Below are 13,853 nucleotides of genomic sequence, written 5' to 3'. Positions count from 1 at the left end.
GAACAGTATAGAAATGACAGCCACATGTATCGACTCCATCCTCCACATCGTTATGAGCCCAACAGCAGGATGCGAAATGTTGACCATGAACATTAGAAACCAATGGTCCATCACATATTCTATTATTAAAATATTTCAATGATTCTGATAAATATTCCATGTGTTCAGGAAAAATTGTATCGTTAAACATTTTCATAAAATTATTTATTCCAGTTATAAGTTGTTGTATCGAAATATGAGTTGTGGAGTTGGTCTTGTTTTCAATCAATATCATTTTAAATTTCTTTCGATCTGTTGACGTCTACTCGTAATGATTTCCAAAAGGTGAATGAAGAAATATTTTGAGAAAAAATTATACGATACGTTGAACTAATCCGGTCAGTGGGGTATATTCAACTAGACGATCGTGAATGAGAAGACAATATACCTTTGTATTCAACTCACTTGGTACTCTTAATTCAGTTGAAATTTTAACATCAATTGGCCCTGATTTGACCGACTCGTTTTGATATGAAAGATCAACAACAACAATAGGAGCCTTTGACTTGAAGTCTAGTGGTGATAAAAGTGGACGAGGCTCACGGTTGTAGTAACTCTCTTGGAATTTCACGTACATATCATACAAGGCAGCAAACCGATTTTCATTGAATTTTACATTTAAATCTTCATATGGATAGACTTCAGAATTTAAATACACAAACCGTGGACGTTCTCTATTTGCAGCTAGCTTAACGTTCCATACATGATGAGTGCCCCTGTACCAACGAGGGATTTATATAACAATCCCAGCTGCGGAATGAAAGTGGAAGTGTAGCTCCACTTTTGACTACATTGAACATTTTAATTTTAGTAGTATCGCTTGGAACAATGTGGGGTACTTTCCAACTAATGTTCTGTATAGCAATTTTATATTCAACACCTCCGACCGTTTTTTCAAACATATCATTCATATTTTTAGCTAGCAAGAGAATGAGTTCATGCTTACAATTTAATATAACTTTTTTATGATCTTCAGCGAATCCCATTAGCATTTTTAGTGGTATTGAAAAGCTGAAATGACCTCCGGAAGATATACTCTCTCCTCCACTCCACCCGGCATTACGATAACATAGAGACTCCTGTCGACCAATGGAAAGAAAGTTTTTCAGAGTAGATGTGATTCCAGTAAACCGTGTTCTATCCAGTTCGCATCCGTTTAATTCATATCTTATTTCATCCAAAAAATAGGCCATGCAATTATTTTTAAGCAAGCCGGCAACATCATTTGTTGTACTTGTGCCCGAATTTTGGTTAGTAATTTTACTAAGTGTCCCTTCAAAGTGGAGGAAACTTTCAGACGGCAACACATACAAATCTTGGTTTTGTATTGTAATACGAACTTCATCATTTGTTTTGAAGTTCTGCTGATATGGGTAATAAGTGTGATATTCTTTTTTCGTGATACTCTCATCATTGTGAGGTTTATCTTGCACAAAAAAAATTTCATTCATTTGAAATGAAGGTAGTAATTTTACTGAATATTAAATCCAAGTGATTTTAAAATCAGTTTATTTTTTAATGATACCGCAGGTCGTGGATATGATGGTCCTCGAGATGATAATGATGATGGTGTTTTCACTTCACCTTTACATTTAGTAATGGGAGTTGTGAGGTGATGTAACGACCTTTTATTATAAATAATCATTCTGTTGCTCGTAAATGAAGACGAATTGATATAGTTTCCCCTCGAAAATTGATTAATTCCCCCTCCTGATCAGTTATCCGTACTTCGAGCGTGCTTATTTCTCTAGTGTTGATAGGTAAATAAATCAAGTTTCGTGGTGTAATACTCATTTTATATCCCGGAGGAACATTGATTCCAAATTCATGAAGCACATGATTTGGTCTATTACCTACATATGAGCCACTGATAATGTTGCATTCCAATCTAATTGTATTTACTTTTAAAATATTCACAGGATTATCTGAGACATAAATTTCAGTATTGTGCGGTTTTAGAATACGTGCACCAAATCCAAATAGCTTTCCAATACTTCGTTCACGATTAAAATATACTGTTTCTTTTTTAGTGGTAACTTGAACTTTCAGCGTATTATTGTTGGTTTCTATTTTTAACACATCATAAGAACCATACCCCTTTAGGACATCAATAATATATGTTGCAATCTCTTCGAGTTCATACGATCCAACAGGTATTTCTATACATTTATTTCCAATATGAAATAGATTGTTCCCTCTATCTACGTTTGGTATAGAATTGTATGTGTGAAAGTCAATGAGAGCACACTCATAATTTCTATTTAATTCAATTTGTGGGAAAAATTTTCGGTTATAACTGATGTGTTTCCATTTAATGCAAATGTTAGTGATGTAGACATTTTGAAGTCTGAGTTTGGACTGTTGTTTAATCATCATATCATTAGTTTTATATTCATATTTTTAAAGTATAATAAATTGATCAAAGCCTTTTCTGTATCGCCCATTTTTCATATCATCATCTTTAGAGATTAGTAGAAATCCAAATTTCTCCTCCCAGCATTTTCGTGAAATTTCCATAAATGATTCATAGTCCATGTCACTGTTTACGTGATCTCGATATATATGACGCATGTTCAAATCATCTTGTTTAAACATTATAATAAAATTAGCATTGTCACGTATTAAATGCTTCGGTATATGTGTGTATGTTTGACATAAATAGAATGAATCAATATTCTTATGTCTTCCCATACAAAAATAGTTTCGGATATTATCCTGCTTTTCACATGCCACATCATCGAATATCATAATGGAATTATTTTTAGCTTCGTGCGGTGATAACACTGCATCGTTTCCGGAGAATGTAAAATATCCCATTCCTTGAATTGGTTTGATAAGTTTTTACAAATATTCATATTTAGGTTGGTATAAACTATTTGAAAATACATAAATATTTTCAAATTTGAGACCATTGGGACTCTCTATAAGACTAAGCATCACATTGGTTTTTCCACAATTTGATGGTCCAACAATTAATGCTCTAATTGTATTGGGTAGCAAAACACTATGTCGAAGTTGTTGATTATTCTCTCCATGTCCACCACCCTCAATGTTTCGTACTAGTATGCTTTTCTTATGTCTTAAAAACGCATGTTAGTGAGAGAAGTACTTCATTCAATGGGAAACGTTTGTTGATTGAGGTTGCTATAAAATGGCCAAACGTTTTTATAATTTAATTAGTTCAAAATCAAAATTCAAACAGGGTAGTGGTCTTGTAAACAATATAATGACTCTCTACCTTTTGAGGCTCATATACCTGGATACAATTACTGTGGACCTGGAACAAAGTTAGAGAAACGATTAGCACGTGGTGATCGTGGAATTAATGGTTTGGATGAAGCGTGTAGAGAGCATGATATTGCATATTCAAACAGTAAAGAGTTGAGTGAACGTCATAAAGCTGACTCAGTTTTAATTGAAAAGGCTTGGAATCGTGTAAAAGCGTTAGACAGTAGTATTGGAGAGAGAGCAGCAGCATACTTTGTAACAAACATGATGAAGACGAAGAAAAATTTGGAATGGGATCAAATCAGGAGAGAAAGAAAAGAGTGAAAACATCATTGACTACAATAATCAAAAAGGCTACAAAGGAATTGAAAAAGAATAAACCGCTTGATATCTTGAGTGCAATAAAAGTTGCACGTAAAGCAGTATCGAACTCGATGGGATGTAGGAAAAATGTTGTTATTCCACGTGTTATAAATGTACCCAAGATAGGTGGGTTCTTACCACTTGTCCCAATTTTAACAGCTCTGAGCGCTGTGGGTAGTTTGGCGTCAGGTAGTGCAGCAATAGTAAAATCTATTAACAATGCAAAGATGGCTAAACAACATCTAGAGGAAAACAAGAGGCATAATAAAAAATGGAAACGGTTGCATTGGGAGCTGGCTTGTATTTACAACCATACAAAAATGGATATGGTATATCATTTGCTAGAAATAATCAAAGTCAAAAACGCGTTCAAAAAAACTAATAGGTAAGCTACCCAAGAGAGCATTATCAAACTTTGATATAATGAAGTTTGCTTTTAGAAAGATTCCTCATTTTCGAGGTGTTTATATGAAGGATCAATTACCCAAATTTCCACATCATTTCGAGTGTGGAATAATAAATTTAGCAGACTCAATATCGAATGGAACGCATTGGGTAGCATATTACAAGAGAGGATCTGATTCTTATTATTTCGATAGTTTTGGGAATTTACAGCCACCATTAGAAGTAGTCAGATATTTAGGAAAAAACATTAAGTACAATTATGAACGTTTTCAAAATTTTGGGACTGTAAACTGTGGACATTTGTGTTTAGAATTTTTAATGTGGTGTATGTCGGTTGAAGGGTAGGGAGACACTTATCAGTGGGATGGTTGTACTTCTCTAGCACTTGAGAAGTCCTACAGGTAGCAGCAGGTAAAAAGTCAACCAATCAAAGGAAAACGTCCTTAGGTAATGAAAACCTTTGAAAACAACAGTGGAAGGGGAAAGTGTCAAGTATAAAATCAGCTAGCCACTCGAAGGAAAATATCATTCGGTCATCACCACTCATCACTCAACAACACCAGCAGCAGTATCATCACCGCCAGGAGCACACACGATCAACACTGAAGAGCAGGAGCAGCAGCAGTACTAGACACACACACACACACACAGACACCAAATAATCAGGATGAATCCATCGTTTGAGGCTAGCAACGGAGAGGAGATTGACTTCACCGAAGTTAATCTTCATCTTATTACTCCTCTTGCTGAGGACATTCAATTCCTCGCCAATGACATGGAGATTGAATCAACAGTGAATTATTTGAATGCAATCAAGAAGAAACAGAAGCTCCCTTTCCGCGCTCTTCCAAGGAATACGGAATTCAGAATATATGGAGCGTCTAAGGTTCCTAGTAAATTTAATAGCAATTCCCTAAAATTAACATTGGAAAAGTATTTAATTTACCTCCCGAAATGGTATGATGAAGTTAAATCTGTATACATTAAAGAATTAAATACTGGTAATTATACCATAACAAAACAGGATGATGGAGAAATTGTATTCAAATTGAAAATGTAATAAAATATATGCAAAACAATAAATTATATTAACAAAATAAAATAAAAAAGTTTTTTAAATGGGGACTGGTAAATTTGGGGAATTTCAGCCTTCTTTTTCAGCTTTTCCAGCTTTATTAGTTCTGATACTTATTACAAATAAATGTTATTGAAATATAAATTCGAAATTTTCATTAGGGAATGGGAAATTGGGGAATTTTCAGCTTTCTTTTTCAGCCACTTTTCTCCTTTTTACATTGTGTGAATAAATGTAATTGAAAATTTAATTTCATAATTTTAAATGGGGATATGGGAAATTGAAACAGATCTGTTAACAGAAACAGGTCCGTTATCAGAACCGGATACCTGATCTGTACAACCAGGCCTGTTTAAAAGAACAGCTAGCTGTTCGATACAACCAGGTACCTGATCTCTACAACCAGGTCTGTTTAAAAGAACAGTTACCTGGTCGATACAACCAGGTCTGTTTAAAAGAATAGCTAGCTGATCTATTTAACAGTCTGATAGCTGATCTGTACAACCAACACTCTTCATAAAAACATGCTAATGTATCTGTTTATTGGTTATATATGATTATGTTTCGTAAAATAGATCACAGTACACTAATGACCACAAGACTGAAATAATCATTAATCCACTAACAGTTGAATGAGATAAATTTGAAAGAAAATGAATCAAAAAGTTTTAACTCAATTAACTAAAAGCCGAAATGCTCTAAAAAAAAAAAAATTTTCTGATCTTAAGCAACTCAAAAGTCAGAACAGTATTGGTCTGGAGGAAACATTTAAACCTATAACTGAACCACTACATGAACTTGTGAATGATAACAAAAAATTTCAGACATTGATACCATCAGAGTTTAATAATGTTGAGACTGGAAAAAAACTATACAAAACTACTCTCCAATCGACCGAGAGAGAAACACACCACCTAACAAGAAAAGGAAACTCACATTTCACAGTGCAAAGAGTCAATTCTCAAAACCTAAATATGATATTGAGAAGGCATTGGATTGGGGAATGGATAGTGTTAATGCTCAAGATGATGATGATGATGATGATGATGATGATCAATTCTATTCTCAACCAGCTATAGAAGACACATCGTTTGAAGGCTTACCTCATACCTCGAAATCGTTAGCGAGAGAAGGTTCTCCTTATTCATCAACTAAGTTTATGAAAGAAATATACCCCCACACTTCGCTTCCATTACCGGTTCAAGACTCACCCCATTCATCATTGCCGTTAACGAGTCAAGAGCCCTCTCATTCATCGAACGTGTTATCAAATGAAACAGATATACATTCAACGCCTTCGATAACGAGTCAATCAATCCAACATGAAGACAACTCAAAAAAATTTGAATATCAGTGAACTGGCACGGGAAGATCTTTTGGATAAGACATATGGTCCATACAAAAATGCAAGTGGACAATTAATGTTGGGGAATTCACACATTAATGTGACTCAAAAAAAAATTGAATTGGATGATGGAAAAAACTGGCGTCTTACAAGTGGATTATATTCATTAATATTCCACCGCCTACCTCAAAATTATAATTCAAATAATCTAGAAATATATAATGAAATTTTATTGATAACTAATGTGCACCGGAGAAATTTTAATTCCGATGGACAGATCAGAGGAACAAGGGCAAAGAAATATACAAAAATTATTAAACCACTCTTAACAAAATCACGTACTGCTGAGTCTACACCTAAATTCTCAAAATCAATTGTTTCTGGGACTGGATTCGTGTCACTCGCGACGAATAAACCCAATTATGTATATTGGGACGATCCAAATGAGTTGGTTGAACGATTACAAATCTTAATTGCCTCTCAAACAGCTGGAAATACGAATCATACTAATGAAATTACGTCAATAATTGAAGAATTGAGAGAGGCTCAAATTATACACTAAATTCATATATAATTGATTGATAATATTGAAATGAAATTATAATCATCATGTCTGTTGACAAGTTTGGACGTTATGTAAATGATAAGCAGATCTCTATTCATTTAAAACGACGTGAGAAAATACCAGGACTCTACATTGATAATGATGGAAGTTACAATATACAAGGAAGACGTTTAAAAAAATGGTCGCTTACCAATTGAGAATGCCGACTTGGCGATAAAAGAATATGTGAACCAAGTTGTAAACGATCTAAGAAATTTTCTAACATCAATGATTTCAAGTCATCAAGAAAGGAATGAGAGATTATTATCCGATAAATTGACTATAGTTGATCAGCGAATAATCAAGACTGAGAAAACTACATTAGATATTCTTGATAAAATTGTACGCTCTCATATTCGAAAGTAATAAATATGTCTAGACGGGGAATAATTAATGAAATACATGCTCCTTCACGTAAGCATTTTCTTAGACGTAGAGTCATAACAAAAGGGATAAACGAATTATGGCAAGCTGACTTGGTTGAAATGGGGAAGTATGCACACTCAAACAATGGGTATCGCTACATGCTAACAGTGATAGACACATTCTCAAAATTTGGATGGGGGAAGCAATAAAGTCTAAAAATGCAAAAGACGTTGTTGAGGCCATGGAGAAAATATTTCAATCAGGGAGAGGATTCCCCAAAAATCTTCAAACAGACGATGGGAAAGAGTTCTTTAACACCCAATTTAAGATATTAATGAAACGATATGGAATCAACCACTATACAACATTTAGTAGTCTAAAGGCCTCAATTGTTGAACGATTTAATAGATCATTAAAAGACCTAATGTGGCGTGAATTCAGTTTCAATGGGTTGATATATTCAAATCACTAATTTCCGTTTACAACAATAGACATCATAGAACTATACGAATGCCACCCGTTAATGTAAACACTAAAAATGAGAAACATATTTTGAAAACTGTCTACAACAACATTAAAATGTTTATGGGTAGCAAATTGAAAATGGGTGATTATGTACGCATCAGCAAGTACAAACACGTATTTGAAAAAGGCTATACTCCTAATTGGACAACTGAAATTTTTAAAATAAGCAAAGTACAAAATACTTACCCAACAACATACTTACTACAAGACTTCAATGGGAATCCAATTCAAGGTGGTTTCTACAAAGAGGAACTGAAAAAAACAAATTTTCCTAACACTTATCTGGTTAAAAAAGTGTTAAAAAAGAAAGGCAATAGAGCTCTAGTGCGCTGGTTGGGTTTCCCCAAAACCGAAGACAGCTGGATTCATAAGAATGAAATTTTGTAATATTATAAGATTGAAAACAATTTTGTGTTTTGTATTTTTTTTTTTTCTTTTTATTTTATCTTCAAGTTATTTATAATTTTTTATTTTTCTTAATTTACTAATATGTACACTTAATTTTAAACATTTTTTATTTTTTATTTTATACATTTTAATTTTCAATAAAGTATTGTTTTATTAATCTAAACATCTAGTTTTCTTTTTTTCAACCTATCCATTAACATGAAATATAATACTAATTGTCCTTCGTAAATGTTGATCGCACTTTCATTATTATCCAACTTTCTTTTAAGATTAATTATTTTGTTCACACTAGTTTGATTACTGTGTGAGTTCTCTAGCGCAAACATTTGGCTGCGCCAAACTCTTGACTCCGCTTCTAGAATTGATATGGAACTCTCAATTTCAAAGGGAATTACTAAATAATGTGCTCTTGCTATAGTTGAAATCTTATCTTCTTCTATTATTCGATTATCATCCTCACTATCTAATGTAGTTTTTGTTACTTCGACTGTAGTGATTTCATGCCCTCTAGACCTAAACATCTGCATACTAGAACGTTCATGCTTTCCTGTATACAAAGTATTTGAATAATTTGATAATGAAATGCCCATCAAACAACATGCCTTTACCCCCTTATTTTTTTTTATACATATTTCACCAGAGTTATCGAAATTTCCATAAGTCTACGCATACATTTTTGAGCTTAAACCAACAAACTCAGTCATTGGTTTACCATGCAACTCATCCTTAAAGAAACCCAATCGTTTCTTATTACATTTCTTAAACTTATACAACTCGGCCAATTCATCTGGATATTCGGACGTATCAAACTTTAACTCCACATCATCCCGAATATCTGCATAAAAATCATTTGATTTTATGCTGTAAATAAATGAATCCGTATCCATATAATTTAATTTGAGTGCTTTCCCAAACTTAGGTTTCATGTAGTCATAATGGAAGTCATACATTTTGTATTTTGAAATCTCCAACACTACAAATCCTAAATAAATTGGGGTATCACAAATGTTGTGTAACCTCTTCATTTGAATTGCATACATAGTTTCACTGAACCTTGATGCACTATGAAAATTAGATTTTGATATTAAATCCCTGGCACATAATTTGGGTCGTCCTGACTTCCTATTTTCAATTGGATACTCCCACTCCGTTATTATCCGTAAATCCACCCTTTTTTCACTGTTTTCCATGGTTTTTCCATAAACAGCATTGTTCAATAATTTGAAAAAATCTTTTTCAAAATTATTTTTGGCTCTGGTCCTATGCTCAGTGTTTGTATCAATATATTTCTTGAGCCAGGCTTTCTGCCTAAATTGAAGGATGGAGTGAATTATTTTTAATTCCAAGCCATGTCTCATACATTGTTTTAAAGTCTTATAGTATATGATATAATTCTTCTTTTCAGCGAGGTCGACTATTAACTTTGGAGTTTTACAAGTGCTTGATGGTAGCTTGTTATCCGGACAGAATGGTAGATCATTATGTTCATCATGGATTGAGTAAGGGTAATCTAGATCAACCTCTAGAATATACCCATACTCACTATTTTCATGAATATTTTCTATATTAAAACTCTTAACCTGATTCGTGTCTAACCATTTGAACTCACCGTAAGGTAGTGGTTCAGACATAGCCCATCCATACAAATTGTTTGCATCTACATACATTAAAAATTCCGATTCTTTAGTAGGATCGAAATCTTTTAAGTATTTGTGGTTTGCTTTTGTATGCCTATGACTACATTGCACCAACCCACCCCGAATTCCACTCTTAAAATATGTAATCATATCAATGTCAGTGAGTTACTCGAGTTCAATCTCTGTGGTTTTTAACATAGCATCCCACGACAATCCTGGTGTAGTGTAATAATGGGCGGGGTCAAGATTGTAAATTGAAGAACAAGTTGCTCCTAAAATTTTGGAAAACGTCTGTTAACAATAAAACATCAGTTTTCAAATACAATTCTAAGTATTCCTTCAATGAACGACAATTAAAATGATACCATACTTGGATGGCATGAGCGTAATCCTCTTCTACTATAGAACTTGGATCTTGGTGGGAGAGAAGTTTCATCTAGTTTTTCAATAGAATCTAAATATTCGTAGGAGAAAACACCTTTCCTGCGAAGTAGTTCAAAATCTGACTTGTTTTTGTACTGTGATTTCAGCACATTGAAATTCTCCTCACTCAAATTCCCCGCGAGTGTGTCTAGACTAGAGGGCATGAATCTGATAGTATCCAAAAACCTGATTTCTAGCGTATTTTTCCTTAGAGGGAGATATTTAGAAATTGAAATATATAATTCCTTATTCAAAGGAATAACTTTTATTTCCCCCTCAATTTCTCCAAGTTCTTTAACAAACAAATGAGAATCGTATTTGGAGAAATTGTGAAAGAATACGGGGATAAAATCACCCGTCTTGTATTTAAGGTTACATGAATTATGGGCTGCACCTCTATATCTACCTGTAAAATGACAGTGATCTTTCACCCTATCATTATTTAAAATACCCTTACATATGTGGCAAATGGTTGCTTTCCTAAAATTATCTAACTCATTATGACTCATGTGCATTGGAACCACTACTTTCATGTGGTTCTCATACAAATCGGACAAATCTGACGTTAAATTTTTAATGAAAGTGCGAGCAACATCACCTCCTGTCTTCGAAACAAACTTATCTAAGCCAGAGTCAAATGCACACTTTATGTAGTATGCAAATGCTACTGGCACATGCTTATTAATAATTTTTGTGTTTGCACTTACATCTAATGTTACTGGTTCCAATATGCATTCAAAGTCTGCATACACGACGAACGGAACCTCCAACTGACGGTGATGGTTTTTAAAGGTAATCTTCTGATCCTTCCTTGGTCCCTCGGTAACCACCCGACTATATCTCAATGTATGTTGAGCCGCCCTCTCCTCACTCGTTGAGTATTGTAAGAATTGATTACAGAACCAACGCTTAACTCGATGTTTACCCAGTTGTTTGGCAAGTAGACTGTGTATGAAAATTGAAATTGTAAGGTGATTGTGATATTTTCAAATTTAATGAATGTACTTACGATGAAATATTTTTAATCCACACATAGTGTCCATGAGTACCTGCCGTTGGTCCGTCGACGAATAATAAATTAATGTGGATTCTCATTTCCACTCCATCGCAGTAAAGCGGTCCAATTATTTTGTCAGATTCCTCATCATACCCGAAAACATTTAAACTTATGTGAGGGTTTCGTTGAGTGAACTCTTTTATTTTCGAATTTCCATCGGGAATGCTAATCCATTGAAGTCAATCTTTATGTTATTCACCCCAATTATTGGGGACGTGATCTCAACACCATAACTATTGCAATGGTATGATCTACTTATTGGTTTGAGGGCCGATATAATTGCCCACTTAAAACAGAAGGCATCTTTGTTATGTACATTAACAACTGCCTTTCTATTTTTTAATTTAAGCGGAAGCTCAAAATGGTTAGATCCTTTTGTCGGATCACATTTGTAAACATTAAGCTCCAGCCTAATAATTCGTGTCAAGGTCCATCCACTATCCTTTTCCTGAAACTCACTCATTTTTGCGTCTATCACATTTTTATGCGATTCAAAGAAGCGGGTGAAGTCGGATCCAGTCGTAACCTGAGACATTGTGCTCTGGAACGATTTTATTTCTTGTTGAATATCATACTCTTTTATTAGCATGTACTCAGCAAACAACTCAAAATTGCATTTGGATGATAGGTGGGTAGTCATCACGCATTCCAAGTGAGGGATCAGTGCTAATCCAGCCTCATTTAGGAATTCAATAGGCATCCTTACATCCGCTCCCTCATTCTCAAACATGTATTGGAGAATACGTCCCTTGTATCCATTCACAATCTGCTTGATCCTTCCGTCCACCGGACGGATAGACTTGTATTTATGTATCTCGGCGCGAGCGTGGAAATGCCATTGCATACCTGCAGGTAGGTAATGCTGGCAGGAATAGCAATACTCAGATTGATAGTGTTGGTGGTGTTGTTGAAGTTGTTGGTGTTCTCGGATTCATGTTGATGTTTTTGTTTATTTTTTTATTTTGTTGATTGATTGTAATAAAGTTTAATATATTTGTAGTATTGTTTTTAAAGTATTTGATTATGTATTGTAAAATTGATTTTTATAATGTTGATTAAGAATAATTTTTGAATTTTACAATTTGTTTAAACAAACTTTCGAAAGTTATTATCAATTTTCACTGCACAATTATAATTTGTTTTCGACGAGGGTTTTATTGTTAATATTGAAGGTTTAAACAATTTTTCACTACACAATTATTCACTTAACAAATTTTAAATATTGTTAACTTTGGAGAATCGCGGAGCCGATGTGTGTCTTCGAGTCACAAACTAGAAGTGATTTTAAGAATTTTAGGTTTTTGGATGAAAACCGAGGAAAATTGAATAGTGGGCGAATATCTATGGGTATTTATGGTGTGCTACCCTCATTGCATCTTGGTTATAATATTCAGCTTTTCTTTTAGATTTTCTATTTTATCTTCAAGTGTCTTGGAAATGGTGTTGTACTCTCATCTGAATTACATCACGTTCCCATCCTTTTTAACGTTCATCACATCTTCCTTCCTCCGCTCCGATTTCGAATACATTCGAATTGACGAGACAAGTGGGCGTCACACCTTCGTTAGTTTAATAGGTAGCGTGGCGCCTACGATCGTTTTACAGGTGGCGATGCGTCACGTGTAAGGCGATTTCGATCGTTTTTCAGGTAGCGTTGGGCTTCCGAGTATATTTCATCACATATCGTAACGTTGATTCGTGTTAGACGTTCACGTATTCGATCGTCTTGGATGTGGCGCTGCGTCACGTTTCCGTCCATTCGTTTCGTAACGTTTCGATCTAGTATGATGCGTTACCCCACGACCTACGTTTTCGAGGTGGGTGTTCGCGCGTTCGTACGCTACGTTCGTTAAAGAGCGTATCACGTTTTCGTAGAACGACTTCGTCTCACGTTTTCGAGTACGATCTACGAATCGACTGCGACCCCGACCCCGATCCCCTAACCGTCTCGTCTCGACCTCGAGAGCGTATCGTAGCACGTGTTCATACGTTTTCGCCCTCGATCTACGAATCGTTTTCGATTGCGACCCCGGGTGCGAGACCGAGTGCGACCCCGACCCCGAGGGCGTGTCGGGACAAGCGATCGCGATCCCGACCCCGAGGGCGTCTCGGGACAAGCGACCTCGACCCCGACCCCGACTCCGAAGGATTTGTGTGACGAAACGTCCCCGACCTCGATCCCGATCCTTTCATCGCCCCGTCTCGGATCGCGTACGATTCGTCACACAAATTCCACACTTGTCATTTCCACAGGTGACCCTAACTAAATTGCATCTTTATCACCTCACACTTGACATTTCAACAGGTAACCCTAATTAAATTGCATCTTTATTACCTCACACTTGAAATTTCAATAGGTGACCCTAATTAAATTGCAT

Source organism: Drosophila sulfurigaster, chromosome 2R, assembly GCF_023558435.1.
Source record: "Drosophila sulfurigaster albostrigata strain 15112-1811.04 chromosome 2R, ASM2355843v2, whole genome shotgun sequence".
Classification (NCBI taxonomy): domain Eukaryota; kingdom Metazoa; phylum Arthropoda; class Insecta; order Diptera; family Drosophilidae; genus Drosophila; species Drosophila sulfurigaster.
This window is presented reverse-complemented; position numbering follows the sequence as displayed.